Source organism: Triturus cristatus, chromosome 10 (assembly GCF_964204655.1).
Source record: "Triturus cristatus chromosome 10, aTriCri1.1, whole genome shotgun sequence".
NCBI classification, from domain to species: domain Eukaryota; kingdom Metazoa; phylum Chordata; class Amphibia; order Caudata; family Salamandridae; genus Triturus; species Triturus cristatus.
In genome coordinates, this window is record NC_140593.1 from 518,260,857 (window position 1) to 518,287,701 (window position 26,845).

The window sequence follows — 26,845 nt, forward strand, 5'->3', positions numbered from 1 at the left end:
GACTGCAGGGGGTAGAGACAGCATTGTGTAAAGGAGACAGGCCCTATTCAGGTGCAAGACACTCCTCCCACTACTCTAAAGGCAGCCAAGCCCCATTCAGCTCAGCTCTGAGCCTTCAAGGAAAGGCCAAGCACAGCCTCCCCGCCCAGAGGCTGTCTACAGTGAATGCACATCGCCCGCCCCTGTCACTCCAAAATCAGACAGTCCATCCACAACCAGGTAGAGGCCCACAAAATGGTTAAACAAGAAAATGCCCACTTTCTAAAAGTTGCATTTCCCAACACACAATTTAAAAACCATCTTTACTAAAAGATGTGTTATTAAATTCTGAGTTCAAAGAGCCTAAACTTTATTTCTCTTGCTTGTCCCAATAGGAAGTTATACTTGTAAGATGTTACAAAGTACCTCCCCTTCTATCCTATGGGACTGATAGGCTTTCAATAGTGAAAAACTAAAGTGGCGGTATTTCACTATCAGGACATGTCACACACACCAGTACATGTCCTGCCTTTTACAAACACTGTACCCATCCCATGGGGGTACCCTGGGACTATCATAGGGGTGCCTTACATGTAAGAAAAGGGAAGATTAGGGCCTGGCAAGTGGGTGCCCTTTCCAAGTCAACAGGGTAGTTTAAAACTGCGCACAGCCACTGCAGTGGCAGGTCTGAGATACCTTTTCAGGGCTACTCCTGTGGGTAGCACAATAAGTGCTGCAGGCCCACTAATAGCATTTGATTTACAGGCCCTGGCACACTCAGTGCACTTTACTAGGACTTACCAGTACATCAAATATGCCAATCAGGGAGAACCAATTGTAATCACAATTTACACAGGGAGAACTTGCACTTTGACACTGATCAGCAGTGGCCAAGTGCCCAAAGCAACTAAGCCAGCAAAAACAAATCCAGCACAGCATCAAAAATACAGGTGGTAGAGGAAAAATGTCAGGGGAAACCACACCAAAGATGCCAAGTCTAACAAGAACGTACTTGTCTTACTTAAGAAAACCATGGTGACACAACTCTTAAACAAATTCCTTTCTTGATCCCATTACATTGTGGATTCATATTACCAGGCTTCCATTTTTTTGTGGCAAAGGGTATGGAAAAAGGTGTTGCAACCTATCTTCTGTTGCAGAGAAGTCATCCTAGCACATGACTTGGAAAAGTAATAACAGGGATCTTGTCTATGCCTAGGATAATGTCCTCACAAAATGAATCATGCCCACACCAACTATCTTGACCTATCATCTGCATTCTGCACCACTACTGAAGGGAATACTTTACACAGCATATCATCCGAGGCTTGCCAGTGCATGTTTCTTGGCACTGAGGGATTGTACATTATATATATCACGTTTTTCTTTTACTACCAAGTCATCTCTGGTTCTCTTTGATTTTCGGCACTGACACAGCAGCCTTTTAACATCTGACTCCTAACATTTGCCACCATTCTTCATTGACTTTTCTTTCACGACTAAGGGCCCGATTACGATGCCATAGTAAACCGCTCCGACCCTCGGTCTGAGCTGTTCCTACGGCATCGTAATCTCCTGTTTAGATTAATTTCCGACGCACCCATTTGGATGTAGTCGTCGGAAATTAACCCAAACAGCATTTACAAATGACTTTCGAAGGGCTTGGAGAGCCCGTCTGCCATTCGTAAAGGGGTCTGTAAACCCAAGGATGGCTCTTTCCGCCCAAGGGATTACGATGGCAGATTCCCACAGCCTTTATGTGCCGGCCTTTCCAACACAGAAAGGCTGTGGGAATCCGACTTTGGGGGCCCCCAGCAGGGTCCCCATGGTTGTAAGGCCTCTGGATGGCGGCTTAAGGGGCACCTACAGTGCCCTCCCCGTTGAGCCCTACACCCAGTGGCAAGCACCTTGAGGTGCCTGCCATGTGGTGCAGGGATGAACTGCATCTCAGCTTTTTACAATGAGAGCTTGCAATCTGGTTGGAATGCATGCTCCCATTGTAAAGAATAGGATTGCGACCGAACAGTGTTTTGTCGCATCCTAATTGCTGGGATGGGATCGCCGAAAGAAGGTCGGATGGTCCCAGTTCCCAAACGATGTCAGACGGACTCAGGTCCGTCTGACATTGTAATCGGGCCCTAAGTTTAAAATGAGGACATACAGCTTTATTTTAGGCTTGTCAGTCAGAACCCACTACTGGAGTTGATTTTCCAATTAAGCTTAAAGACATCAACACAGTGATAAACTCATTTTTTCTAAATTTCATAGTGTCCTTCAAGATATCTCCATTGGCTAGTAGCATCCTCCAATCTATCTTTTCAAAGAAAACAAGCTCATCCATTAGATCAAACAGTCCAACTGACTAAAAACCCAATTGATATAATTAATCACCCAACTCCACATTGTCGAAACACAGTTGTGGCAGTTTGTCAGATAAATTCCTAAAATCCTTGATCAGCAACTATGAAACGACTAAAACAGTTGGCCAGTCCAAATACCACAATATTACACATACACATTCTTCACACACAACCACTGCCACAGGATTACGTCATCATAAATAAAGGTATCCTTTTGATGTTTTAAGAGAAAAGACAATCTGAAAATGACTCTTCTAAGGTTAACAATAAAGAATAATGATTGAGCAAACAAATATGCGGGAGTTAAACTGAATCAAACTTTGAAGTCATCAGACAAAGCAGAAGGAAACACAGTAAACAATGCATTGTCAAAGCCAATAGGTTTGTCTATTTGTGAGGCGAAATTGTTTCTGCCTTGAGGGGCAAGTTTGTGTGTGCTTGTGTGGTATTGTGCATGGGTGCGTGTGAGAGTGAGACTGGGTTGGGTGGATGAGTGCATGGATAGATGGATCGATGAGTGGCTGGTTGCATGGATAATAATTAATCGATGAGTGATGCTTTCTTTAAGCCAACATTTATGCATGACTGCACAACAACCATGTAGTTTAGCCACTGAGAATGAATTATCAAAACACTAAACATATACCAATAATGAGAAAATACCAAATAATTAATCATTGGCTGTTAATAGAGGCAACCTTGGAAACCTGAGTAAGACGGACATATAAGAAAGGTAGATGTGCCAAGCATGAAGCAATTAACAGGTATTAAGTCAGAGTTTTTGACAAGAAAACAACAAGCTTTTACAAGAAGAATGATGAACAAAAATTATTAAACCTGTTAGGTGAAAATTATAAAAGGAAAGAAAATGCTACGGAATGCCCAGCATGGTGTGACAATAAAAGATACCAAAAACCCAGCGATATACAAGAAGGCAGGAGGAAGATCACTGTCAGGACCAAAAAGATCTGTACACGGTATATAAATATGACACTATAATGAACCAGATACATTCCTTCCTTGGAGTTTAATATATAAATGATATATGTGTGTTATACAAAATATATACTGAAAAGAAACAAACCGGCAATAATTGTATGCTTTGACCATGCCAAAAAAGCATCATTGTGTTGTACAGTAACCTACATGGTGCTGGGCAGGAGAATTCCAGCTAGGAATAAGCCTGTGGTCCTACAATCACTGTACTACAGCAGTTATTTGAGCTTGCAAAATATCCCCTATGCATCATTTTTTTATCCTGATAGGTGGCAGAATGAAAAGATCACTGAATAGGAGACCATGAATATCTATAAATTATGTGGAAGAAGTTCTGGGGTAGGAGAGTGCCTTTTGAAATATCAAATAGAAAGGAGAATTATCATATGCGTCATAAATCAAAACTGATATGGCCTATCAATATTGTTAGATCATCTGGTGGGTAAGGCCCAGAATGTTCTAGCCTGTGGTCAAAGCATGAAGGAAGCAGCAACGGATCTATTGAGGGGATATTGAGGGGTTAGAGAAGGGCAAGTGGGTTAGAAAATAAGTATTGTTCGTTTTTTCAACTGGTTAAAACCAAGACATGAGATATCATTTCGGGAAATTAGTACCTGCTCAAGATCTGTTCTGAAGGACAAGAGTGCTCAGTGTTTCGGGGAAAGATCTGAAGAGAGGCAGTGGGCCTTTGACGCAAAGCTGACATTTCCTAATGAATATCATTTTCTCTTTGTGAATCTAGATCACCAACTGTGTATGCATAAGGCTGATGCACCAATAATCTTACAGCATGACTGTACATTTAAAATACTCAGATGGGCTTGTCCAAAATGTGAATACCACTTTTATTAAATTGTGGCTGCAAGTGGGTGACTTAAAACAACCAATGGCTAAAAGTGGGTCACCCAAAGTTCTTCTCTGTATATTTTTATTTTGATCACGAGTCATTGCATATAGCTAATGCTGCCTCTGGCTAGAATTAAACATATATTAGTTATCAGTGAGCAGGCCATATTAAATCCCACCAGAAACAGAATGAACAAGCAAAACAAAAAAAATAATTTTCGAATCATAGACTATATGGCTGACCTTCTTGTCACATCAGTATTTTCCAATCTCAACGTGAATATAAAAAAGTTGTAGTTTTCTCTGAAAAATCCACAAAATTAGAAGCAAACCAGCACCTCTGTTAGCAGCAAGGACAGACTCTGATATTTCAATAAAACACAGCTTTGTGTCTTTCTTCCACTCCATAGTTGTATGATAACCTGCACAAAACTGCTACTTCAACTAGAGGTACTCCTCTGTTCCTGTGCAATCTTTGTTAAAACCTCCTGTAGTACCAGAGACCCAATGTGAGCATGCATGATAATCTCCACGGTCTCCCAAAGCAGCAGTCATCACTGCTCAAATAACCTGAAGGAACCCTGCCAGTCCCAGTAGCTACTGTTCAATCAAATAGGTCTTATTACGTGTCAAAATATAAGCAATCTGTTTCTTCTTAAACGTGAGGTAATCTTTGTCAGACAACAAGCTAGTCAAGGTCAAAGGTCAAATAATGCTTTATTCGAGTGATTACTCATAAAAGCAGGACATCACTCATAGTTAAAATGCAGTTGAAATACAATCGATTAAAATCAAATAATACAATATTAAATCAACTAAGGTACATTCATTTGCAGACAATTTCCCATAATACCTGTTTAAAAAAAAATATGATAAAATACAGATACATCTTAAAAATTTAGCCAACATATAAAACTAATTATCTAAAATTAATTAATGATAATATCCATGGGAAACATTTTCAAACAGAGAATAGTTAAATAACTAGCAGTCTCTGCCTGATCGTCCATGCCCATCCCATATATTTAGCGGTGGCAATTAATATCCAAGTAACTGGGCTTGTGCATATAATACGCAGAGCGACAGAGCTGCAGGTAGTCCCAAGATTCCTGCACATAGGTGATAACCAAACACGTCTTGGCTCACAATAAGCCTGACAGACGAACAGAAAATGGCCAAGAGTTTCTTTCCCCTGCCCGCATACCGGACAAGAGTCACACCCCCCTTCTACCCATTTTGATGTGAAGGACCTTATGGGAAGAGCTCCCACTCTCAACTGAAAAAGGAGCTTTCTGTCTCCCGGCTTTGTAATAATGTCCCAATAGGGTTCCAAAGAGGGATATAATTTGACTTCCAGAAAGCAAGCAGTCAGGGACCCAGTACTAGCTTTACTCAGACTCCTATGCACAACATATTCCCAAAATATATTTTTTATGACAGATTTAGCAGGAAAGGTTACACCAGCTGGGTCTGCCCATAATGAGGTTAGCCCAAGCTCAATCAATGATGATTTTAATGATTTAAGCCATCCGATCTTATGGAAACGGTCAGCCTTAATAACATCAATAAACCCTTCCGCATAATGAGAAAGCTCTGGAGTTGTCCAGAGCCTTCGCCAGTACAATATTGGGCGGAGTCTAGCTAGGTCCGTGATTTGTTTCCTACCAAGGTCATACCTTAAAGGCAACAATGGGCTGCTTTTCGGGGTACCTGTAATGGAACGTAGAAACTTGTTCTCGGAGATTTGTAGGGAACTCAATTTTTCGAACCCCCACATCTCCGCACCATAAAGAGCGGAACCAATTGCCTTCGCTTCGTAAACCTTCAGTACTGTCTTAATAGGTTTAGTCAAAGACTTCCTATGTTCCAAACTAATGGCACCAGATAATTGCTTGTGTCGCAATGTAGCGATGTCTATGTGCTCGCACCACCTATTATTATCTGCAACTTGTATGCCCAGATACATAAATGATTTCACCACCTCTAGGGACCGGCCATTCATGACAATTTTTGGTTTAAAATTACGATGCGGCTTAAAAAACATTAATTTGGTTTTAGTGACATTCACCTCTAGGCCATGTTCGCCACAAAATGTATCAAAAATAGTCAGAGCACGCTGTAAACCACTAGGTGTTTTTGATAAAATAAGCGTGTTGTCCGCAAACATTAAAATGGGAATTTTTAAATCTGCAAGTGAACAAGGTCGGAGCCATTGAACATCCTTGACGCACTCCACGCGCAACGGAAAAGTCCGCTGTGACCATCCCATATCCACCCCACTGAATTTTCGCAAAAGTTTGCTCGTGGAGCCGCATTATCAGCGATAATAGCTCCGGTGGAACCCCTATGCTATGTAAAACTTGCCACAGTTTGGCCCGTGGCACCAGGTCGAAGGCAGCCCGTAAATCGACAAAGGCCGCATATAGGCTGCCTTCTCCCAGCACCACAGTCCTCCATTGCAGTAATTGAAAGCGAAAGACCTGGTCTACAGTACTCGTCGCTCTTCGGAACCCTGCTTGGAAGGGAGACAATATATTATTCTCCTCTGCCCAGTCAAGGAGCCTGTTTACAACAACGCGGCCAACTATTTTTTGCACGGTGTCAATGAGGCTTATTGGCCTGTAATTACCTGGCTGAGCTCTATCGCCCTTTTTAAACACTGGGATGATCACAGCACCCCGCCAGGATGCCGGAACCTCAGCACCTTTTGCGATGGAGTTAATCAATAAATGAATATATTTACACCATCGCACCTTATCGTTTACAAAGATGTCAGCAGGGACACCATCTAAACCAGGGGCACGCCCTCTTTTTACTGTGTTGAGGGCAGACATTGTCTCCTTATAGGTGAAGAGATTCTCTTGAGAAAAAGACCAGGCAATACTATCCTCACAAGCTATCTGATTATTACTGGCGTATTGAGAGCTGAAAAATTTCACCCAGTCTTCTTGGGGGACATTGTTACTTGGGGGGTCCGCTGCTTTCTCGCAACCCCACATAACAATATTCCAGAACAATCTGGAATCCCTATTGTCACTAGCTCTTTTCAGATTTAACCAATGCTGCTCGTCCCAAGCTTTTTTGGCATTTACTATACAGACTTTATAGTCCTTCCTGGCTAGGGAGATAGCCACTGGATCCCTCTTTTTGATTACACGGCCCAAAGCGAGTCGGGCGGCTCTGCAATTGGCGTTATACCATTTTGCATTTTTGCATACTCTTGCCCCTTTACGTGCAACCGGTTTCAGGAAATATTTTTTTATTTGACCAAAGAGAGAATCGTGGATCTTAACCACCTCAGCCAAGCCAAGAGGAGCACTAATCAATTCCATGGCCATAATAGATTTATCAGCTTCTAGGTTAATAGTGTCAATCACCTGTTGGTTGGTCTCCACAGTAGCCCATCTTAACTTGCGCAAATCATTGCCAGGAATGACAAGAGGAGGGGCAAGGACGTTAGAGCAATTCAAATCGTTCAAAGCTGTCCACCATTTATGCACCACACACAGAGGGTGATGATCACTCTCAGGTCTCTCAACAACCTCCATGTCACATACAGACGACCATAGATTCATGCTACAAATTACGTAATCTATTCTACTTTTGTGTCTCCCATTATCAAAAGTCATAGACCCTTTTATATCTGATCTTGTTCTACCATTTAAGGCTCTTAGTCCCTTTTCGAGACACATAGCATTCAGGCCTATTATGTCCTCAGTCCAACGTGTGACTGGCTTCGGTTCTAAAGCAGGGATACCCCAAAGTGAATCCTCTTCAGCTCCAAGAAAAGCCTCGCCAGTCGCTAAGGGCTCAAAGGTCCGATTAAGATCACCTGCTATAACAATTTTCTTGCCTTGTGAATTAATGTCAAGGAGGTCGCCCAGGGCATTTAACACTCCTGATTGTCCACCCTTGGTGGTTCTAGCATACACGTTGTAAACATCAAGAGAACCTGAAGTATCATTAGTTATCCTAATTAACTGGATATCGTTAGAATTAGTCACCATACATTTAATAGAAAATTTGAGGGACTGTCGAACCCAGATGGTAAGACCCCCCATTGGTCTCCCTCTTGGTTCTTTTATAGCTGGTACAGAAAAATGTAAGTACCCCAAGACAAAAACAGGTTCACATGCCCAGGTTTCTTGAAATAAACATACATCAAATGAGGTAACAAAACCAAGCCAATCCCCACACTCAATTTTAGAGTGAAAACCCGCCAAGTTCCAAGAGATTAAGTTTGGTGCCCCCGTCATAGTACCCACTAGCGTATTAAGGATAAGATTAGGAGTGCCAAGGTTACCCATAACTAAATCCACAGCACTAGGCTGGCCACTATTACAGATAGCCTTACAAGGAGATAACTTATTCCCACAATCGATACCCTGAAATGTAGATGGACTGCTTCTACCCTGATCATTTGACTCAGATAGAACAATACTTTCGGCCCCAAGAAGTCAGTCGCATTCGTCTAAGTTTGAAAGAGCCGAGACAACAGAGAAGGAGTAGACTCTTCCTGACCTGGAGACAATATGGGGACGTTGGCTAACACAAGTACCAGAGGAGAAGCCTCTTAAATGAGCTCAGCCGAACCCTTTGCTGTGTTCACAGCCATAGATTCACCTTGAGGGACAGCATCCCCTGAAACGGCCACCCCTGTGGCTAGCTGTGGAACCACCGGTTGGCTAGGCAAAGCAGTCACTGCTCCTCCATCATCCGGACTACCTGTACCCTTTTTAGTCTCCAATCTAGTTACAATTTCGGCAGGTAGACTCCCTACTTTAACTAAAGTTTTGTCCAAGAGATCCCCCAGCCTGTTCACTTCTGCAGTTAACTGTTCTATCCTGCCAACCAGGGGTTTAACGATGCCACCAATTTTCGAGTCAATCATACCCAACAGCTTCTTAAACTGAGCGTTGGATAGGGCCATACAAATATCATCAGTCGACCCCTCTTCCTCAACCCCAGCTGCTTTATTAGGTGGGGAAGCCGGCTTTTTCCGACTTGAGCGTAGGCCTCCACGAGTAGGCTGACCCTTTCCTACTCTTCTTTTCATACGTGGAACAACCACTGGGGCTTTTCCCCCTATTGTATACAATTCAGTCTCCTCCTCACTATTACTTGCCACAGCAGCACAACTAGGCTGGGTCAAGTTGATGTTTTCAGCAGATTCAGATAGTATCACATTATTACTGCTACTAGCTAAATCAGGTAAATCAGCTGAGGGGAAATCCATCAATGCAAGTTCCGGGGATACACCCAACCCCAGAGAGGCTCTCCTCTCGGTGTTGATTTTAGCTACTACCTGCACCAGATAGTTATCCATAGAATTTATGGCCGTAGGAAGCTTTGGATTAGACATAGTGCACCACAATACACTATGGACACGATTACCCTTAGAAATACAAAGTGATCTGCTAAGAGAAATAAAAAATAAAAAAAACAAAAAAATAAAACAAGCCTTAACAATAGCAACGCCAAAACAATATATACAGTCACGTAGCCAATCACAATACGAGGGGCAACCAACGATAATAACGTTTTACCAAAATAAATGGGCAGCGTAAATAGCCCAGTCCAGTCTCTGCCAGTCGCGGACTGTCGCAGACTGTCCCGCCCTTGTCCCGGGCTTCTCCCGGCGCACTCCCGCGCGCTCCCGCGCAGCGTCAGCAGCAGTTCCAGATAAAGGAAATAGGTGGTTGGAGGCGGGGCAAACAGCGAGAGCGTCCAGGTGCAGGTGATACCAAACGCAGGGACTCCTGGGAAATGGAGTCCCAGCCCTGGCGCTCACAGCCCTGCTGCTCTAGTCTGATGTAGCCTCAGTCCCAACAAGGTAGGCGATGCGGGACCCGCGCAGCGGGTACCGCAAGGATCAGTGATATGGCAGGCTGGCTGTAGAAGTCAAGAAAACGGCAAGAGAACGGCAGCCAGCACGAGCTCTCCACAGCGTCTCCTCACTCGATAGATGGTTGTCTCCCAATGTTACTAGTGCAAGCCTGCACTCTTCAGTCGGTGGTCGGTGGTCGGAGGCGGGGCAAACAGGGAGAGCGTCCAGGTGCAGGTGATACCAAACGCATGGACTCCTGGGAAATGGAGTCCCAGCCCTGGCGCTCACAGCCCTGCTGCTCTAGTCTGATGTAGCCTCAGTCCCAACAAGGTAGGCGATGCGGGACCCGCGCAGCGGGTACCGCAAGGATCAGTGATATGGCAGGCAGGCTGTAGAAGTCAAGAAAACGGCAAGAGAACGGCAGCCAGCACGAGCTCTCCACAGCGTCTCCTCACTCGATAGATGGTTGTCTCCCTAGCTAGTGGTATATACCACCTGGGTTTCTTCCAAAGGGGCAGACACCGAATCAGCCAAGGACCACATTGTTTTAGAAGAAGGACCAACGTATCAACACTCAAACAAATGCACATGTTATGCATAGACCGTTACTTTTACTTTCACTTTCACTGGTGGCTATTCAGAGTGTGCAGAAAAGGTATACCCACTTGTCAAGGTGCTTTAGTTTCTGTCAGCAAACTCTACAGAATGGATTTTTGTATTCTACTCGCGAAACGAGGTCAACAACATCACCTTTAGTCCCCCAAAACCTCTAATCTAGCAATGCACAACGGTATCCACAAACCCCATTCACCTCTTAAAAACACGGCCAACATGCTGACCTGTGGATGATCAGCCCTGGTGTGTCATCAGGGTGCTCTTATTTACATGGGTTTGAGAAGTCAAATACTTAAAGTGTTTACCCTCACTCCTGCAACCCCACTCTTAGCTAACCAATATGGAGGAGTCCAAATACAACCCATCACAACCTTACCATGAGCTCCCCAGGCAGTGGCCTGATCCCTCCCGAGTGTCTTAAATTGACATGGGTTCGGGCCACTCGGAATCCCGAGCCAAAGTTCACAACAGACATCCTCAACTGCAACAGAAAACTGGCCAATCACATATTCCGAATTTATAGTCCATCTTCCCTATCCATGCCTTATTATAAGTAGCAGTAAGTAATATTTCACCCGTGCTATTCTCACAAATTAAGTCCTTAGGTTTTCGGGTCACAACAAGAACACCGTAAAAATAGATGTGAACAAAATAGCCTACAAATGTAGTGGTACTGGTTTTAAATTAATCCAGATTAAACTACAAAGAACATGCACTTCCTATCTCCAAATTCAACCTGTCACTCACGTAATGACTTTGTTTGGTCTATTAGGGCAACGCATAAGTATTTTAAATAATTCGGGATGCAGGAGAGCATCTAAGCTGGGAAAGGTGTGGCGCAGTGGCCAGAACGATCCCGGGCGGTGGTTCAGTTCAGCATCATGTGACTCTGGGTTTACATAATCTCCCCGACGGCCCCAGGGCCATGAAACCCTTGAGGGGTGATACTAGCGCTTTACGAATTATGATTATTATTACAAATTAAGGACTCTTCAGCAGCCTCCTTATATCAATGACAACCTATCTGAGGAACAAGGATGTCCACCCACCCCATGATGTACTGGGCAACAAACTACTACCCATAGCTGGTGGCACACTCATACTGCGCAAAAAGCACAAACTGGAATTAGTGGTTCATGAACAAATAATCAAAATCACTATTGAATCGTGTGTCTCTACAGACTGAACTGCCATGGCAAACACTCTTTGCTTCGCCTCCAGCTCGGACAACTTCAACACAAGTAACAGGTCTTAAGGCGGCGTCTAAGCAACAAGATATTTATAGACTCCTTCCTTGTCATAATGTCGCAAAAACATACTGTATTGAAAATTTTTTAGTTTTACAGTGGCGGTTGCTTCCATTTTTGCCTGGAATAAACAGAGCTTCGAGGCCTCAGCCGGCATGGCATGGTCCATACTTAACAGAACTGTAAAATTAGTTTTAAAAAAAAGCAAGAGTAAGAGGCTACTGTATATTTTTTTAAAGGCAATCAGAATTAACATCTTCCAGTTCGAGGCATTAAGTTTCCTCTATAGATGCTTATCTTGCTGGATGTGCAGGCCTTCTTTAATTACTCCAGGGGCAGCGTGCTTGGATTAGTAACTTATTCCACCTTTCTCATTCGCATTGTTTTGTATTCTCTGGAGAAGTGAAAGTGGCCATATCACTGGTGTTCGCTTTTAGAATGTGGATTTTGATTTGACCGACTAGTATATATGAATTGCAAGCAAAGTTTCTATCCACCTGACCTGACGATACAAATAGGTTAGATGCCAGACATCGAAGGCTCCCCCCTCTGGAACTTGCTTCAACTGTTTCTGTCGGGGCTACTCCAGCTGCATGGATAGCTGGACCCCAGATGTCGATGTGTGCTCATGGGCGAACACAGTTCATGCATGCACAAAATGGCCTAGCCCTGCCTCATGGTAATGCAATCTACTTAGACAGGGCGGGCCACACCAATTGCTACCCCTGAAAAGTTAAAGGACTACTGCCCTTACCTGGAGTTAAGTGAATCGAGCACTGTGGTATTAGCATAACCATTTTACCTGTTTCACTGGTATGTAGCCTTCTGCCCCACTCGTGTAAACAAGTTCAGTGGCTATGTACTTAACTCACCCTTGGCCTGTATGGACGGTGTGCAGCACCAGACAGCGCATAAAACTTGTGTGTGTGTGGTGGGCCAAAGCGTGATGCTAGCATGTATGTGCTGGGTTGCATGTATGTGCCTTTGGAAGATACATAAAATGGAGCCCAGTGGGTTCCATTTTAAAAGCACAGGACCTGCAGAGGATGGAGAGGCAAGGACTGCGACCTCAGACAGGAGATATGTATTGCTGATATTCCTGAGGGCTGAGTTGGGACACACACACTGGATGGAGAGGAGTATAGTTTCCCCAGTGAACATCAATGGGCTTTTTAGGTCTCGCGCCTAGCGTTGCAGTGTGTAGCACACTGCTTGCGCAGCGCGAGACCTCTTGTGAGGGGGTTTTGAAAGCTGACCACACGCTTGTGCGTATGATCAGGCTTTTGCCGGCAGGCATTGGCTTTCGCGTGTTTTTTTTTAAAAAAAAAGGCACGCGATTGGGCAAAGGCGGGTGCATGTCCCGCCGTTGCAACGCCCATTCCCGTCCGTGTGTAGCACACGCAGCAGCGCGTGTTCGCCTCGCTGCCGCGCTCCTTCCCCCCACTCCTCTGTGGTGCGCGCGCACCACTACTTATGCGTTGGGCTGTTTGTTTTTTTAGTTTATATGCGTGCGGACGTTTGTCTATAATGCGCGGCCACTTTTATGTTGGTAATAGGAGGACACATGAGGGTAAATCGTAACGGTCTCTATACGCACACAATACGAAAAAAATTCCCCAAACTTGCAAGTGGCAACGTTTTTCATGGACTTTTGCTTACATAGTAAAACAAATGAAACATGTGTTGCTGCTCCATAGTTATATTCGAATGTGTCACGGCTGCTGTATCACGGGCCCGGTGCTTTGTTTTGGGTGGAGGTGTGTGTGCCCCCAGAGCCACTTTGCCCGGGCCCTCTCTGCTGGCCCAGTTATGCGGGGGCTGCAGACTTGGGGCAGCCGGCAAGCTCCCCGTGCCTGGTCCTCCCTGGTTCCAATAGCCATATCGTGTACCAGCAGTAATAGGCGCGACTGTACCTAATGAAATCCTTCTCGCATTAGCAAATCTCACAACTATCCCCATCTCTGGCTAGTCCGAGGAGGTCTGGGGCTGGGAGAGAGGCCACAGGTGCCCTCCGCGCCCCCTGCTTATGCCTTATTTTCCTCTAGCCTAAGCATTGATGGGGCCGGCCCCCTGTGCGACGGGCCAGGCAGAGCGACGACTGAACCTGCTGGTAGTGGGCACAGAGCTTCTGCCCTCCCAAGTAAATAAGGCTGTGTGCGGGTCCCTCCTGTCAGTCAGGGGATGGCCGGGCCAGAGTGTGAGAGGACAAGGATGGATCAAGGAAGGGTCGCATGTCTGCTACTGCTCCCGCTCCTGCATGCGGTGTTCAGCAGGCCTCGCCAGATAAGTGAGGGTGTCTGTATAGCGCACAGTGTCAGCTGAGTGTGCTCTTGTTCTCAATGGACCTGGCCGGCTTCGCTTCGGAATGAGACACAAATCGCTTTCGTTTCTGTAAACTCTGCAGGAATCTTGTGGCTTGTGTACTGTTTTCCATTGGTCTGCGATGAAAGACAAGGGGCTGTGCCACTTCCTTGTGGTTCGATGTTATTGTAGTGTGAAAGTGAAAGTGCTCATTTCTGTTCTTATTGAGATTGCCAAATTCTGAACATTCGCAGTGGGCGGAGTCTAAATGGCCGCTGAGCAGGGGATGGTACTAATCTCTATATTTTATGCATCACATTTGTATTTCAGTGACACAAAAATATAGGACGCACTTCCAGGGCGCTTACACCAGCCGCAGGGGTCACATGACCATGTCACGGTACGTGTCTGAGTTTGTGGCTCGCGAGCAGCATTTGAACAACTTGTTTTGTTACCGATGGCTGCCGTGCATGATGTTTATAAAATGAGCGGCTTGCCCAACTAAGGTTGGTTTGTCCCAGTTACATGAAATGCAGCAACTCCATTTAATCAACAGTTCTGCGGTCTTCATGTTCAGTAGACACAGCACGCCCCCGGGCAGGTCGACGCCATGCACGCTTCATCGGCACCCACAGCGGCAATTTCCACTATAACAAGGCTTTGGCTTGTTATATCTGGCTGCAGCCTCTCACTGATGCCTATTGAATGGGAACAGGTGTGCAGGAAAACGTATTGAGCGCTTTTTGGGGAGTAACACTCTGCAAATGTTTAAAATTAATAACATGGTGTCGGAATCAGGTTCCCGCGGTGTTGCCAACAGGAGGCAAAAGACTGGATGAAACCGCTCTCACTCACTCAATTATTGGTGCACAGTTTTTAATCACAGGCAATTCATCTGGCTGTGAACAATGTGTCAATGAATCCTCCGAGTGGCAGTTTGCCTCTCTGCGGTTATTTTCTGCCGCTGTGCTGTTATCGGCTGTGCCTCTATTCAGCACCAGTTGTCCTGTTCCAACAACTGGATACACTTAGCATGCACTGCACAGCCAACTTCTTCAAAGTGCAGCTCCGCAACAATAGCAGTGTACTTCGTCGTAACGACGTGTCAGTAAACAGTCACACCTTTCTGCCAGCTGATTACAATGTTTGCAAGTGTGATTATTCATTCTGTGCCATAGAATGTGATTCATTTCATTTTCGGTTGCTTTCCATGTAACAGTGTAAAGAACACTGCTTGTTAAACTTCGTACTTCACCCTCGCACCAAACTCATTATTTAAAAGCCTGATTGGCATCGGAGTGTTTCCTTTGTCAGCAGCACAGCACACACTAAAAAAGACAGCGTCTGAAAACATAAAGAGTGGGGCGTATTATAGTTTTGCGAAGAAGCCCCATGTGGTGTGATCAATAAATGTCGAAACCATAAAAGGCACGATCATACATGTGCCATACCAACGACACTGTACCTACCTCCGCGAGAGCGCCGTAAACTGCGCCCGTCAAGCTCCCCCACCCCCTGCTCTCACTAAAACATCCAGCTCGTTTCGGACGGAGACACACCTGCCCCATACCCACCACTGAATAGAGATGCAAAATATATATATCACGTTATATGCAAATAACGACCGGGAAGTGCCCTAGACTGTGCGAACAGGAGGTAGGAGACTCTGGATGGCCTCAGACCACCCCCCCCCCCTCGTCCAACCAACCCCACCACCGACACTTCAGCCACCGGAGTTATGCCAAGCTCTAATTTTTTAAACTTTGTACTTCACCCTCGCACTGAAATCATTATTTAAAAGCCTGATTGGCATCGGAGTGTTTCCTTTGTCAGCAGCACAGCACACACTAAAAAAACAAGCATTTGCAATGCAATAGGTCTCGCATTACTGAAAGTTTGAGCTATTGTTGTTGCATTATTATTTGCAAAGCCAATAGCTCAAACTTTCAGTAATGCGAGAACTATTGCATTGCAAATGCTTGTTGATTCAAGGAAGAGATACTGGTCAGTGGGGCTGGGACTCATTGTCCAGGGATATGGTGGGAGTGATAAGGGTGGCACTGCCAGGGAATCTGATAGAGAGGAGGGCTTAGTCCTTTGAACTTTTATGTGGCATATTTAGGTGCAGACTGACAGCCAGATGTGATCCCTGCTTACTCCTTGGCTTTGATCACTCAGAATTGGAGCCACTCCTACTGCGGCCGACTGCTCCTTTGAGAAAGGGCCGTGCAGAGGAGAGAGCACGTCTAGGGAGCTGACAACCCCTCTGTTTTGCCTAGACCTCAGTGGATTCCACAGGGCTCTGTGTTGACTCCTCCGTTAGTCAGTGTGTATGAGTGTGACAAGGGACTCTTGGAGTTGTTGGAGTTGTTGATTGCAGTGCAACTTAGGTTAATGTTGTACAGAACAGTTGAAGTAAAAGTGTAAATAAAGCCCTGTGCTTTTTGGTACACACATACAAGTAACTTTACTCCTAGGTACGAAACTAAGCTTGAACAGACTACGTGTAGAAGTACCAAATGAACAACCACAGTACCAATTGTGTGCAGAGTTCTATAATTAATACGTTTTTGTTGTAAAAAACACAAATCCAAACATTTCTTTCCATTGTATTCAAAGCACTAAAACCAATACTATGCCCTTATTCGCTTGTTTGTTTTACATATTTTTCCATTCACTAAAATGCTTTTGTTGCTAAGCATTTGCTTTTTTCCTTTACATTCTGTGCTGTAATGTTTTTAAGTGGGGTTTTGATAGATGAATATTTTCCATGAGAGTCGCATGGCTTGATTTCCATCTCTTTCTATGAAACAATATGGAGAATGTAAGAAAGTAAGACACCTCTAGTGACAAATTTCTGGTTTTCTCATTCATTCGAATGTCAATATTTTGCCTTTGCCAGGATGCTTTTGCCAGAAGCTAATCGTAAGGAAATGACTCTTTTTGCATGTTCACCTCCACATTTTTGAGCTGATGATGTTGTGTTATGCCTCTGACAGTGGACTGAGACATGCTAACCAGACCTCAGTGCCAGAGTTCTACCCCCATTACCATGTATATGTCGAATTGGCAAGTGCTGACTTACTTATAAGTCCCTAGCATAAGAGACCCAGGGTGCACAGGGCATGTAAAGCAGAGTGTCCACAAGCTATTAAACATCTCCCCTGGCTGCCTGTCAGACAGCGAATTACATTTAAAGCCCCCTGCCTTGCCCACAAAGCTCTACACAGAATGGATCCTGAGTTCCTTAGGCATTCATTTCAGTGGCATGTTCCAGGAAGATGCTAAAGGTCTTCAGGCACCGCTAACTAATTGTCAAAAGAATAAACAAACAAACTGGGGAGGAAGAGGTTTTGTGAACTCCACTGGTAAGGAATGGAATGCTCTCCCCATTTCCATTAGGTCTATTCTGAACCTGTTTCTGTTTAGGAAGAACTAAAAAATATAGTTGTTCCCTAAGTAATTTTACTTTAATTGTGGTTTCATCTCCCACTGTGATAGCGCCGGGACACCTTTGGGTATTTGTTCACTGCAGTACTGTTTGTGCCATCATGAGTGTGACGAAGGACAAAATGGCTTCCAGCCTACCACTTTGAAAGAGCAGTGCTTACACTGCTGGTTCAACTTTGTCATTTAAAACCACTTCCTTAACCCTGTATGTTAGTCTCCCCTACGGAAGGCCTATTTAGCCCTATGGCAGGGAGCTATATATTGTTAAGTAAGACACATATTTTCCATAGGTTTTCGCAGCGACACTTCAAAATTGCTGTTTTACTATGGAAAAGTTAATAGTCCCATTGGCTAACACAGGGTTACCAGCTGGCACCCGAGCCTGTCTAACTTCTGAACTACCTAACTGGGTACTGCAAGGTATCAAATTAACTGTGACAGTGAACCCGACTTGATGCCTAAGTTGAATTTACTGTCATAACTAAAGTGCTGATCTATTAGAAAGTTGCCACTCTGTGCCCAGCTAGTTGAGGGGCCTCAGAAAGGCCCTAACACAGAGACAGATTTCTGTCCACCTGGGGAAATGTGTGAATGAATCTCAGGCTTGGGAACAAAGGCAGTTGCTGCAGTGTGAGGTGTGACTCCTCTCCCAGGAAGGCCACTTGGAGTGTTAGCCCAAAAAGGTAAGTGTAGTAGGTGGAGTATTATGTGGTGATGCTGGTTAGGCTTCACCATGCAATACTCTCATAATACCCCAAAGATGGTCCTTGGATTGACAATAATAAATTCTTAGCTCAGTCCTAGAATGGCAAAGAGCAGACAGGCTTTACTAGAGGAACATTGTTAGACGGCGCCCTCAGAGGAGCCTGGAAGGGGTCCTGACTACCCTGAGACCCACCCTCAAAGTATCGTAGCCGGGCACTGGCGGGAGACTCCCCAGGGGGAGGAATCTCGTATCTAGGATCGTACTTCTGGCACCACACGACACAGAGTGACCACACCGGGTATTCTGAGAAAACAATCTTTATCAAGTAGGTTATCACTGCAAATATGTACAAGGTGAGCGCGGGCTCAAGAGTCTCGGAAGGGGTAGGGGGTAGCAGGACAGTCTCTGGTAAAGGTTCAAAGCAGGGACGTATCCGGCGCACAGCTCACAATCCTCGAGCTGGGGGATACGATGTTGTAGTCGGGGTCCGGCGGGACCGTGAGAGTCTGTTGGAGCCGCGAGTCACTCAGCGGGCTCAGGTACAGGTTCGGAGGTCTTACGATCTTCAGGGAGCCGCGAGTCACTCAGCAGGGCTCAGGTACAAGTTCGGAGGTCTTACGATCTTCAGGGAGCCGCGAGTCACTCAGCAGGGCTCAGGTACAAGTTCGGAGGTCTTACGATCTTCAGGGAGCCGCGAGTCACTCAGCAGGGCTCAGGTACAAGTTCGGAGGTCTTACGATCTTCAGGGAGCCGCGAGTCACTCAGCAGGGCTCAGGTACAAGTTCGGAGGTCTTACGATCTTCAGGGAGCCGCGAGTCACTCAGCAGGGCTCAGGAGGGTCCAAGTTCCAGGAGCCGCGACCACGTCGGCAGGCTCTCGTTGTTCCAGCGTCGAATCTGCCGGACAGACCCAGAGCACCCCTTGTTATAGGTCGACCCCTCTTTGATGTCCGGAGTCTGTGCAGGCAGGGGTCTTGTCACCTGGGGGTCGCTTGTCGGGATTTCCTGCTATTGTCTTTTGATCCTTTCAGGGCCGGGTCGGGAGGAGTCCCAGACACCCAGCAGGCACGGAGCCAGCTCTCAGGGAGGCCGGAGGGCCGATCGAAACCCATCGTCCCGGGGGAGTTCAGAGGTGCGATAGAAACTGCTCCTCCCTCTCTCATCCCCTGGAAGCGTGATGTCCTCCAGCCGGAGTGGCGCCTCTAGGCCCGGGTCGCGCTGGGGCCGGGCGGCCATCTTGGTGCACGAAGTGGGCACGCGGGCCCGGGGTGGCCGAAAGGAGAGCGGCCATGGACGGGGATGTCCGGGTCGGTGCGTGTGTCCTGGTGGGGAGGGTCGGCTGGGCCGTGTGCTTGGGCTGCAGGTACCAGGTTTCGGTGGTGCGGGGGCACGGAGGGCCACTCTACGAGGCCGGGTCCAACAAACATGTGATAAGCATTTTAAAGTACCAACATGAACAATAAGTAATTGACACGACTAGATAGAAATCCGACACCAATTTATAAAAATAAAGCAGGTTTTTATATTAATTTAGACACTGAAATGAAGGAGATCAGATACATACAACTGTAGTTTTGGATTTTAGAAGAAAATATAAATCACAGCAATTCACTACCACAGAACGTTTACGTTGCGGTCAATGGGAAAAAGTGGTAGTGACAATCGGTCACTTGTAGGTGGAGTTGCGTGGAACCCAAGGAGGTTTAAGGTGATGCAGGTCTTAGGACCAAGCAAAAGACACACAATTGATGGACGGAATGCAGAACAAATCAAAACATTCACCCCCAGTCAAGAGATCTGGGTTAAATCTATCATTCTTTTGCTCACCATGCCACCCCAGTTTAGACCTGGCCATATGCAAATCAGTCTTGACCCTGTGCCTCATGGGAACAGTCCAGCCCGAACTGCCAAGACACGTCCTCCCTGGACCGAATGTATGACATTGTTCTGCATTCTGTTCATCAACTTTTGTTTTTGCATTGGTCTTAGGACCAAGCCACAACAGTCAGTTCGATTTTACCTGGCTGGAGAAGCCTGCGTGCAGGGTTGTCCTGGTTGTCCTTGGTGCTGAAGTGGGAGCAGTGGGAGAGCCGGTTTCACCGCTTACACAGTGCTGGTGGGGAACAGGGTGCAAAATGTTGACAACAATGCTACTGCTAATGTCGGTGGAAGGTTTTGTGGAGTTTCTTAGAGGTGCAGTGTTGAGTAAAGGGGGTGGTTGCCAGACTGGCGACCAACAAGCCTTGGAAGCAGTAAGCACTGTAGAAATTTAACTCAACTGCCGGAGGTAATGGGCAACATGGTAGCCACCTGAAACTTCATGGAGGTCAGGACTACATCACCCAAAATACACTGGACCATCTACTTGTGGACGATCCATCGGAGAGCCCGATGGCCAGCAATACCTTGGTTACGGTATGCTGTTTTTACCTGTGGGTCCAGGGGACTAGTGCCACTAGTCCAGGGGAGTCTTGGGATGCCTTTGGCTCGCAAAGGGGTTCCTCTGTTTGGGGAAACTTAGCTTTGGTCCAGGATGAGCCACGGTCGAGTAGTTCCAGGAAGATTGCAACAGGTGAGTTTCAAGAATGTTGCCAAAGGAGCAGAGTATCACCCCTTTGGGTTGATCAATCCGCTGCACCATCGCCGATGAAGAAGGCACACGAATCATGGAACACCTGAATTCCCAACTCCACGCCGATGACAAACCAACAATCAAAGGCACCCTCACCTACAGACCCCCAGGACCACAGACAGGCCTGTGCGACACCATCCCAGACTTAATCGCCCCACTCGTCATAGAATCCAACCACTTCATCTTCCACAGAGTTCACACTTTCCAGCTGGACGACCCCACAGACATGAGCTGGCCAACCTCTTGGAATAAATGGCCAACATTGGCCTCATCCAGTTGGCCACAGACCCCACACACAGAGCAGGGCACACACTGTACCCTATCTTCACGTACAGCAACAAAGTCAAATATAGTCATACCACGAAACTCACCTGGACCAACCACTCCATCATCCACTTCACCATCACAGGACCACCTCACACCACCCCCAACCCTCTCACCACCTCCTTCCTCAGCTGGAGCAAAGTAACACAAAACCAATGGATGGACACCCTCAACACCACCCAGCTAGAAACCGCAACCACCCTGAAACAGGCAGTTAAGAATGTCAACACCGGGATCACTAATGCGGGTGACCAAGTTGACCCCATCAAACCAGACAAAACTTGCAGATCCTCCAAACAAACCAGCTGGTACACTCCAAAACTCAGCACAAGGAAATGCAGCTGAAAACAACTCGACAGAAGGTGGCACACCAGCAGAGACTATGCGGACTGAGCCATTTTCAAATCAGCCCTCAACAAATACCACCAACAACTCTAAAGATGCAAAAAGGACACCCTGAGAGACTGCATCGAAGTTAGCACAAACCACACCTAGGAACTCTTCACCATCGTCAGAGAGTTCTCCTGCCCAACATCTACAGAGAACACAATCCCTCACTCCCAGGAACTCTGCAACGCTCTAGTGAATCTTTCCACATAAAGATATCAACCATCTACAGGAACTTTGAGCCCCAACCCACTGACCTCCTGAGCCTCCTCACTCCAATGGAAACCGCTCCGACCAGCATTTCACTGCATGGGAGGAGCTCACCACACTGAACACAACAGCCATAATGAACTCCATCCACTCAGCAACACCCACCTACCCCTGTCCCCAAAGCCTCTTCAAACTAGGAAGGGATATTAGCCACCAACTCACCATCATCCTCAATGAATATTTCACCACAGCCACCTTTCCTGATGCATGGAAACATGCAGAGGTCAGATCCCTCTGGTCGAGGAACCATCTGTAGACTCCAGCGATCTTCAGAACTACCGCCCCATCTTGCTGAGCCCATTTTCCACCAAAGTCCTGGAGAAGGCCATCAACCATCAGTTCACCGATCCCCTGGAGAGAAACCACCTGCTAGACTCATCTCAATCTGACTTCTGAGCCTACTACAAACATCAAGTACACCTTGATCGCCACCAGGGACGGAATCTGCACTCTAATCGACAGAGGAGAATTGGCTGCCCTGATCCTTCTCGATCTCTCCGCAGCCTGCAACACCATTTTCCACCACACACTCACCAAGAGATTACACCAGACTGGAATCAAAGGAGATGCACTCAGATGGATTGCATCATCCCTCACAAGATGTACACAGAGAATCCGAATCCTCCACTTCGCCTTGGAACCCACGATCGCCATCTACAGCATCCCCCAAAGTTCATCCCTCACCCCATCCTCTTCAACATCTACATGACACACCTCTAGCTGACATCGTAAGAACCCATAACATCAACCTCATATCCTATGCCAACGACACCCAGCTCATCCTCTCGCTCCCAGCTGATCACACCACAACGAAGACCAACTTCCACAACTGCATGAAGATGGTCACAGCCTGGATAACGCAAAACTGTCTGAATCTCAACAAGGACAAGACCAAAGTGCTGATCTTTGGCAGCCTTACCTCCCTCTTGTCATGATTGCCGAAGTCAAGACGCCGGGATTGTATCCATTATGGCGGCTCGCTATCGCGCATGCGCGATAGCGTCAGGATCATAGAAAAACCTAACGTCCGGTAGGCTCGGGGCTTCGCGTTCTAGTGTTGCCCCGCAGATTGTGCCTGCAACTTCCTGTTTCCTGCTTGGGATTGTGAAGCTTCTACACCCCTCGGCGTTCAGCGTTTCGGACCTTTGATTTTCGGACTTCCAACGCCTTCTCGGCGTTCGGTATTATTGACCCCGGATTTCCCTTTCTTTATGTTATTTAGCCGGTTACCACCCGTACGGCTAATATTGCAGAGCTCTGTGTTTTTCGGGAAACTCCACTGTTAGCGTGTACAGCTTTCACACGCTGGTATTTTGCATTTCCTTCGTCTCCCTTGCACATTAGGCTTATGCAGGTTGGGGAGTGCTCCGCCCGCTTTGCCGGAATTATTCTCGTGGCCTGGCCGGGCTTCCCCACTCCAACCTCCAAGTCTTTTAACCTATTACATCTCGCCTAGGAGTGCTTCGCCCGCCTTGCCGGATTTATTTCCCGTGGGCCGGCCGGGCTCATCCATTGGTTGCTCCTGCAGAATTATTTTCCGGTAAGATCCTTACACCTCTGGAATGACACTCTGTGGCCCGCGGAACTTGTACTCACCCCCACACCAAATGACCACGCCCGTAATCTCGGCATCATCCTTGACAGCAAACTCATCATGAAACAACAGATCAACACAGTCTCCTCAGCCTGCTTCCACACCCTCTGCATGCTCCAAAGAATCTTCAAATGGCTCCCCACGTGAATCAGTAAAACAGACACGTAAGCCCTACTCCAGCCGTCTGGACTACGGCAATGCAGTGTATGCAGAAACCACTGATGAACTCATGATAAGTCTCCAGACAATACAGAATTCGGAGACCAGACTGATCCTCAACCTCCCAAATGGACCAACTTCACCGAGCACCTAAGGAACTAGCTCCCCATCCAGAAAAGGTGCCAATTCAAACTACTGAAACATGCCTACAAAGCCCTCCACATCCAAAGACCAACATACATGACCCACTGCCTGAACTTCCACCAACCATCCAGAAACATTCACTCCACCTCCCTCGCACAGAAACCTCAGCCGTATTCACAGTGGAGGGTGCGCCTTCTCCCACCTCGCCACCTAGACCTCCACCTCTGAACATCACCCTCGATGAAGGACTTTAGGAAGAGACTCAAGATCTGACTCTTTGACAAAGCCCAGCAACCCTGCGCCTGGATACCCTCACAGGTGATAAGCTACGCTCTACAAATACTGACTGATTGTGCAGCTCTTGTTGCTGCAGACACTGGTCTTTTCTTTTGTCTTTGTTGCAAGTCAGATCAGAACTGAGGTTCTGGTGTCAGGGCTATCCATTAAATCCTAGATTTAAGGTCTTTATTTGGTGTGGGCGCAAGTGGGCAATAGGATACTAGCCCCAGCAGCTAATCCACCCCTGAGGTGACCACTTCCGGGGGTGTAGATCACATTTTCTAACCAGAACCCACTATTTGAACACTTTTTTAAAATGGCAGATGTCTTTTTCAGCTGTACAGACGAGGTAGCCCACCCTAGAGTTGTGGCTAGCCTTCTGCGGTTGTACATCTCCTGAATACCTAATTTTTCAATCTGCCTGAGTTCAATTGTACCTAGGGGGGCTGTTTCTTCATTTTGGAGGCAGCCTTGTTGCATATCCCGGTGGTGCAGACTTTGAAGCTCACCGCCTTGATGTGCCATTTCACTAGCCATTCTGTCAGGTAGTTAGGTGTGGCCTCCTTCCCATCCAGACCTTTGTTTACGGCTCCTGGGAGAGTTCACACCTTCTGGTAGAGGGTCAGATTCCTGCATTCGTGGCAGTAAGTACAGGCTGTAGCCAGAGCATAAGAAAGACTGGGGCAACCAGGTGGGCAACCTCTAAGGTAGCCACCTGGGTGCATGTCACATAATCCGTGTCATGAGATTCGCTTCATGGATGATAAGGCATGCTTTTTGATACCAAACACAACATATTTAGGCAGTTCCGTAATGGAGCTGCCAACCTCAGGTTTGCCCGGTTACCAGCCCATTTTATCCTGCAGACCCTCTATCACTTATTGTGTCTTTTATTGGTAAAGGCCAATATAGGGAAATAAAAGCTTGCAATTACATGTCCACACATGTAATATAATGCACTCTGCCTCCTGGACTCAGGAGGCCTTCCTTAGGAGTGACTGGCATACATTAATAATAGTGCAGGGGATTTGGCAGTTCGGTCTGGACTGTTCCCATGAGGCACAGGGTCAAGACTGATTTGCATATGGCGGGGTTCAAACTGGAATGGCATGGTGAGCAAAAAACGATAGATTTAGGCCCAGATCTCTGTACTGGGGTGAATGTATGACATTGTTCTGCATTCTATCCATCAACTGTTGTTTTTGCATTTGTCACCCCGAGTGGGACGGGTATGCCCAGACGTGCGTCTCGTGCTCTCCATGCCACTGGAATCAAGCTATCCTGGCTGAAGAGGGGTGAAACCCAGAAACCGGTCCTAGGATGCTTGTTTCCCGTCCAGGGAGGACCTGGCTTGGTAGTTCGGGCTGGACTGTTCCCATGAGGCACAGGGCAAGACTGATTTGCATATGGCTGGGTTGAAATTGGAATGGCATGGTGAGCAAAAAAAAGATGGATTTGGGCCCAGATCTCTGTACTGGGGTGAATGTATGACATTGTTCTGCATTCTGTCCATCAACTGTTGTTTTTGCATTGGTCTTAGGACCAAGCCACAACAGTCAGTTCGATTTTACCTGACTAGAGAAGCCTGCGTGCAGGGTTGTCCTGGTTGTCCTTGGTGCTGAAGTGGGAGCAGTGGGAAAGCTGTTTTTACCGCTTACACAGTGCTGGTGAGGGAACAGGGTGCAAAATGTTGACAACAATGCTACTGCTAATGTCGGTGGAAGGTTTTGCGGAGTTCCCTAGAGGTGCAGTGTTGAGTAAAGGGGGTGGTTGCCGGACTGGCGACCAACAAGCCTTTGAAGCAGTAAGCACTGTAGAAAGTTAACTCAACTGCCGGAGGTCATGGGCAACATGGTAGCCATCTTAAACTTCATGGAGGTCAGGACTACATTTCCCAAAATACACTGGACCATCTACTTCTGGGTGATCCATCGGAGAGCCCGATGGCCAGCAATTCTTTGGTTACGGTATGCTGTTTTTACCAGTGGGTCCAGGGGACTAGTGCCACTAGTCCAGGGGAGTCTGGGGATGCCTTTGGCTCTCAAAGGGGTTCCTCTGTTTGGGGAGACTTAGCTTTGGTCCAGGATGAGCCACGGTCGAGTAATTCCAGGAAGATTGCAACAGGTGAGTTTCAAGAATGTTGCCACAGGCGCAGAGTATCACCCTTTTGGGTGGATCAATCCGCTGCACCATCGCCGATGAAGAAAGCACACCAATAATGGAACACCTGAATTCCCAACTCCACGCCGATGAAAAACCTACAATCAAAGGCACCCTCACCTACAGACCCCCAGGACCACTGACTGGCCTGTGCGACACCATACCAGACTTAATCGCCCCACTTGTCATAGAATCCAACCACTTCATCTTCCTCAGAGTTCTCAATTTCCTCCTGGACGACCCCACAGACATGAGCTGGCCAATCTCTTGGAATGAATGGCCAACAGTGGCCTCGTCCAGTTGGCCACAGACCCCACACACAGAGCAGGGCACACACTGAACCCTATCTTCACGTACAGCAACAAAGTCAAATATAGTCATACCACGAAACTCACCTGGACCAACCACTCCATCATCCACTTCACCATCACATGACCACATCACACCACCCCCAACCCTCCCACCACCTCCTTCCACAGCTGGAGCAAAGTGACACAAAAACAATGGATGGACACCCTCAACACCACCCAGCTAGACACCGCAACCACCCTGAAACAGGCAGTCGAGAAT

At 46.8% G+C, this 26,845-nt stretch overlaps 1 protein-coding gene across 1 annotated transcript in view; it reads right to left on the bottom strand.

Moving 5' to 3' along the window:
- LOC146789673 (homeobox protein E30-like) overlaps positions 1-26,845 on the bottom strand; it is a 586,669-nt gene that overhangs the window by 531,167 nt on the left and 28,657 nt on the right. The window lies entirely within an intron of this gene.